Here is a 6,262-nt window from a genome sequence, read left to right as displayed (position 1 = left end):
ACCGACCTTTCGCCGGATGAACAGAGCTGCCTGCGAGGAGAGAGAGCCCCGGCCCGGGCTGATGGTGAGTGACGGGCTGAGCGCCCCCGGGACCCCGGCTCTGTTCATCCAGCGAAAGGCGCGTTCCTCCGGCCAGTCAATACCCCACCATCCGGAGCAACCGAACAATGATCAGCAGCGTAATCCTGGACTGATATCCCTTCATTGAACAGAATCACACAGCAGAGATCAGAAGGAGCGACTTAATCTGATTCCCCCCTTTAACCCAGGGTCACTGGGTAATGATCAGGAACCTGGGCCGATTCCCTCACACTAACCCAGAGTCACTGGGTAATGATCAGGAACCTGGGCCGATTCCCCCACACTAACCCAGGGTCACTGGGTAATGATCAGGAACCTGGGCCGATTCCCTCACACTAACCCACGGTCACTGGGTAATGATCAGGAACCTGGGCCGATTCCCCCACACTAACCCAGGGTCACTGGGTAATGATTAGGAACCTGGGCTGATTCCCCCACACTAACCCAGGGTCACTGGGTAATGATCAGGAACCTGGGCCGATTCCCCCACACTAACCCAGGGTCATTGGGTAATGATCAGGAACCTGGGCTGATTCCCCCACACTAACCCAGGGTCACTGGGTAATGATCAGGAACCTGGGCTGATTTCCCCACACTAACCCAGGGTCACTGGGTAATGATCAGGAACCTGGGCTGATTCCCCCACACTAACCCAGGGTCACTGGGTAATGATCTGGAACCTGCGCTGATTTCCCCACACTAACCCACGGTCACTGGGTAATGATCAGGAACCTGGACTGATTCCCCCACACTAACCCAGGGTCACTGGGTAATGATCAGGAACCTGGGCCGATTCCCCCACACTAACCCAGAGTCACTGGGTAATGATCAGGAACCTGGGCTGATTCCCCCACACTAACCCAGGGTCACTGGGTAATGATCAGGAACCTGGGCTGATTCCCCCACACTAACCCAGGGTCACTGGGTAATGATCAGGAACCTGGGCTGATTCCCCCACACTAACCCAGGGTCACTGGGTAATGATCAGGAACCTGGGCTGATTCCCCCACACTAACCCAGAGTCACTGGGTAATGATCAGGAACCTGGGCCGATTCCCCCACACTAACCCAGGGTCATTGGGTAATGATCAGGAACCTGGGCTGATTCCCCCACACTAACCCAGGGTCACTGGGTAATGATCTGGAACCTGCGCTGATTTCCCCACACTAACCCAGGGTCACTGGGTAATGATCAGGAACCTGCGCTGATTTCCCCACACTAACCCAGGGTCACTGGGTAATGATCAGGAACCTGGGCCGATTCCCCCACACTAACCCAGGGTCACTGGGAAATGATCAGGAACCTGGGCCGATTCCCCCACACTAACCCAGGGTCACTGGGTAATGATCTGGAACCCGCGCTGATTTCCCCACACTAACCCAGGGTCACTGGGTAATGATCAGGAACCTGGGCTGATTCCCCCACACTAACCCAGGGTCACTGGGTAATGATCAGGAACCTGGGCCAATTCCCTCACACTAACCCAGGGTCATTGGGTAATGATCAGGAACCTGGGCTGATTCCCCCACACTAACCCAGGGTCACTGGGTAATGATCAGGAACCTGGGCTGATTTCCCCACACTAACCCAGGGTCACTGGGTAATGATCAGGAACCTGGGCTGATTCCCCCACACTAACCCAGAGTCACTGGGTAATGATCAGGAACCTGGGCTGATTCCCCCACACTAACCCACGGTCACTGGGTAATGATCAGGAACCTGGGCCGATTCCCCCACACTAACCCAGGGTCACTGGGTAATGATCAGGAACCTGGGCTGATTCCCCCACACTAACCCAGGGTCACTGGGTAATGATCAGGAACCTGGGCTGATTCCCCCACACTAACCCAGGGTCACTGGGTAATGATCAGGAACCTGGGCTGATTCCCCCACACTAACCCAGGGTCACTGGGTAATGATCAGGAACCTGGGCTGATTCCCCCACACTAACCCACGGTCACTGGGTAATGATCAGGAACCTGGGCTGATTCCCCCGCACTAACCCAGGGTCATTGGGTAATGATCAGGAACCTGGGCTGATTCCCTCACACTAACCCAGGGTCACTGGGTAATGATCAGGAACCTGGGCCGATTCCCCCACACTAACCCAGAGTCACTGGGTAATGATCAGGAACCTGGGCTGATTCCCCCACACTAACCCACGGTCACTGGGTAATGATCAGGAACCTGGGCTGATTCCCCCACACTAACCCAGAGTCACTGGGTAATGATCAGGAACCTGGGCTGATTCCCCCACACTAACCCCGAGTCACTGGGCAATGATCAGGAACCTGGGCTGATTCCCCCGCACTAACCCAGGGTCACTGGGTAATGATCAGGAACCTGGGCCGATTCCCCCACACTAACCCAGAGTCACTGGGTAATGATCAGGAACCTGGGCTGATTCCCCCACACTAACCCAGGGTCACTGGTAATGATCAGGAACCTGGGCCGATTCCCCCACACTAACCCAGGGTCACTGGGTAATGATCAGGAACCTGGGCTGATTCCCCCACACTAACCCAGAGTTACTGGGTAATGATCAGGAACCTGGGCTGATTCCCCCACACTAACCCATGTGATGCGCCTCAATGACTTCAAGACTCAAAGTTAACTGAATAAAACAAGGCTTTTATTAGCAAAGAAAAGATGCCTGTGGCTTCACCTAGCATGCTGTTGTTCTGCTGCAAGACAAGCCTGGGCTTGTCTTAAGTAGGGCCAGGTATGGGCGGAGCCGACACAAAGGGGGCGGTCCACTATACACAATACAAGGTAAAGCACCGGAGCAGGCAATACAATATATGTAGTTAACTACAGAGTCTGATGAATGACATATTTCATCACATTCACCCCTTCTACAGATTTAGTCTGTCCGGGGGTGTGATAGTCTTCTGTGACCGACGTAACGGTTGCGGTGCCGCGGGTGCCGGCTGGGTGTCCCGGGTGGTCTCCTGGGTCTCTGCCGGGGGCACCACCGGGGTTGTTGAAGGAGTAGGTGGTGGGGGTACCGCTGGCTGGTGTTCTTCCGGGTGTGATGAAAGAATAGTGGGTGGAGCGGGTGGGTAATAGTTGTTGTGGTTGTTGTGGTTGTTGTTGTTGTTGTAGTCATTGTCGTTGTTGCTGTTGTTACCGGCTGGGGCGAGGTCTTTTATGGACACAGTGTCCTCCCGTCGGTCGGCTTGCTGGACATACGCATATTGTGGGTTGGCGTGGAGCAGGTGCACTGGCTCCACGAGAGGGTCCATCTTGTGGCCCCTCACAGGCTTCCGCAAAGGTACCGGACCTGGGGTGGAGAGCCATGACGGTATGGATACGCCTGAGGTGGATTTCCGGGGAAACACAAACATTAGCTCATGAGGCGTGGCATTAGTGGCGGTACACAATAGTGACCGTATTGAGTGGAGCACATCTGGGAGGACTTCCTGCCAGCGGGAGATAGGGAGGCCCTTGGTCCTTAGAGTTAGGGTGACTGCCCTCCATACTGTCCCGTTCTCTCGCTCCACCTGACCGTTACCCCGGGGGTTGTAGCTGGTGGTACGGCTCGTGGCAATCCCCTTGGACAGCATGTACTGGCGTAGCTCTTCACTCATGAAGGACGCCCCCCTATCCGTGTGGATATAGCTTGGCATCCCGAACAGGCAGTTGAGGCATTTAATGACCGTGGCACTGGTCATGTCTGGGCAGGGGAAGGTGAATGAGAAACGGGAGTATTCGTCCACAATGTTCAGGAAGTAAACATTGCGGTCGACGGACGGGAGGGGGCCCTTGAAATCTAAGCTAAGCCGCTCGAAGGGCCGTGTAGCTTTGATTAGGTGGGCTCTATCAGGGCGGTAGAACCGAGGCTTGCACTCAGCGCAAGTGTGGCAGTTCCTGGTCAGGGACCGAACTTCCTCAATCGAGTAGGGTAAGTTGCGGGACTTTATGAAGTGGAACAGCCGTGTGACCCCTGGGTGGCAGAGGTCGTTGTGGAGGGTCTGTAACCGATCCCCGGTGGCGTTGGCACACATCCCTCGTGAGAGGGCGTCGGGGGATTCGTTAAGGGCCCCCGGCCGGTATATGATGTCGTACTCGAAGGTGGAGAGCTCGATCCGCCACCTAAGAATCTTATCATTTTTAATCTTCCCCCTCTGTTTATTATTGAACATAAACGCTACCGACCGCTGGTCGGTAAGTAGGGTGAAGCGTTTGCCGACTAGGTAGTGCCGCCAGTGGCGCACTGCCTCCACGATGGCTTGGGCCTCCTTTTCCACGGAGGAGTGTCTGATCTCGGGCCCCTGGAGGGTCCTCGAGAAGAAAGCTACGGGCCGCCCCACCTGGTTGAGGGTGGCCACCAGGGCAAAGTCAGACGCATCACTTTCCACTTGAAAGGGAGTGTTCTCATCCACTGCCTGTAGCGTGGCCCGCTCAATATCCTGCTTAATGCTTTTGAAGGCAGCATGGGCCTCAGCAGAGAGCGGGAAAGAGGATGCTTTCAAGAGGGGGCAGGCTTTATCGGAGTAGTTGGGGACCCATTGGGCATAATACGAGAATAACCCCAGGCACCTTTTCAGGGCTTTGGGAGTGTTGGGCAGGGGCAGCTCCCGTAGGGGGCGCAATCAGTCGGGGTCTGGTCCGATTTCCCCATTCTCCACCACGCTGCCTAGTATGCAGAGGCGCGTGGTGTTGAAAACGCACTTGTCCTCGTTGTAGGTGAGGTTGAGTTTTTGTGCGGTTTTCAGAAACCTCGCGAGGTTTGAGTCGTGGTCCTGTTGGTTGTGGCCGCAGATGGTGACATTGTCGAGATAGGGGAAGGTTGCCTGCAAGTGGTGGTCATCGACCATGCGGTCCATCTTTCTCTGAAAGACCGAGACCCCATTCGTCACCCCAAAGGGGACTCTGAAGAACTGGTAGAGGCGTCCGTTTGCCTCGAAGGCGGTGTACGAGCGGTCCTCTGGTCTGATAGGGAGCTGGTGATACGCTGACTTGAGGTCGATGGTGGAGAACACCCGGTATTGGGCAATTTGGTTCACCATCTCGGATATGCGGGGTAGCGGGTAGGCGTCTAGTTGGGTATAGATGTTGACTGTTTGACTATAGTCAATCACCATCCGCTTCTTCTCGCTACCCCTCACCACCACCACTTGGGCGCGCCACGGGCTGTTGCTGCGTTCAATAATGCGCTCCCTCAGGAGCCTGTCTACCTCGGTCGCGATAAACCGCCTGTCCTCCCAGCTGTACCTCCTGCTTTTGGTCGCTATTGGCCGGCAGTTAGGGGTAAGGTTCGCGAATAGCGAAGGCGGCTTTACCTTCAGGGTAGCCAGACCGCACACTGTGAGGGGCGGCTGGGTCCCACCGAAATTGAGCGTGATGCTTTGGTGGTGGCACTGAAAATCCAGGCCCAAGATCACACTCACACATAAATCCTTCATAATTAACAGTTTAAAATTATTATATACAGTGGCCTAGAAATTGAGTTTTGGCTTAGCCAGGGCTTTAGCGCCGGAAGTTAGTGCCGGCGCTAAGTCCCCCTGCGCGCGCCAAAAATTCAGCAGGGCCGCGCCCAAACGGCTGCCGGCGCTACTGAAGGGTCTTTGCGGCGGTAAATCGGCGCTAACTGCCGTTTCGCACCGCAATTCCGGCGCTGCGGCACCCGATGCGGTGCGGCAGGCTCGGGAAGTGCAGGCCTCCTCCTTCCCTTAAGGAGGAGCTGCCTGCACCCGGCCGCGGCCCGCGAAAATCTTTTAAAAATGAGCACGGCACCTCGGACAAGTGCCGGGCTTGCTTCTGTTCCGGGGGGGGGGGGGGGGGGGGGGAAGTCCGGGGAGGGAGCTGCGGCCAGGCGGCCGGCGGGAAAGCGGCCGGCCGCCGCGGGGCCTTTAATGCGCCGGCGCAAAGACTTGTAAGACTCTGTTGCCAGAGTCTTAGTTGCGGCTGCCACAGGCGAGGCGGCCGCAACTGAATTTCGGCGCTGGGGCCCGTCGGCATGGCAACCGGGACGCTGCGCACACCGATGACGTCATCGGTGCCGGCGCAGCGCTACCGGTCTACCGCGGCGGAAGGGCCCCAGGCAATTTCGGCGCCGGCACCAATTGCAGCGCTAGGCCCTCTAGCGCCGCAAAATCGGCGCTAAGGGCACTCAATTTCTAGGCCAGTGCCTTTAACGGACAATCGTACTGCGCAGTAACCCGCAATAGTCGATAT

This window comes from Somniosus microcephalus, chromosome 13, assembly GCF_052327205.1.
Source record: "Somniosus microcephalus isolate GS21.2 chromosome 13, FLI_Smic_1.0, whole genome shotgun sequence".
NCBI lineage: Eukaryota > Metazoa > Chordata > Chondrichthyes > Squaliformes > Somniosidae > Somniosus > Somniosus microcephalus.
This window is presented reverse-complemented; position numbering follows the sequence as displayed.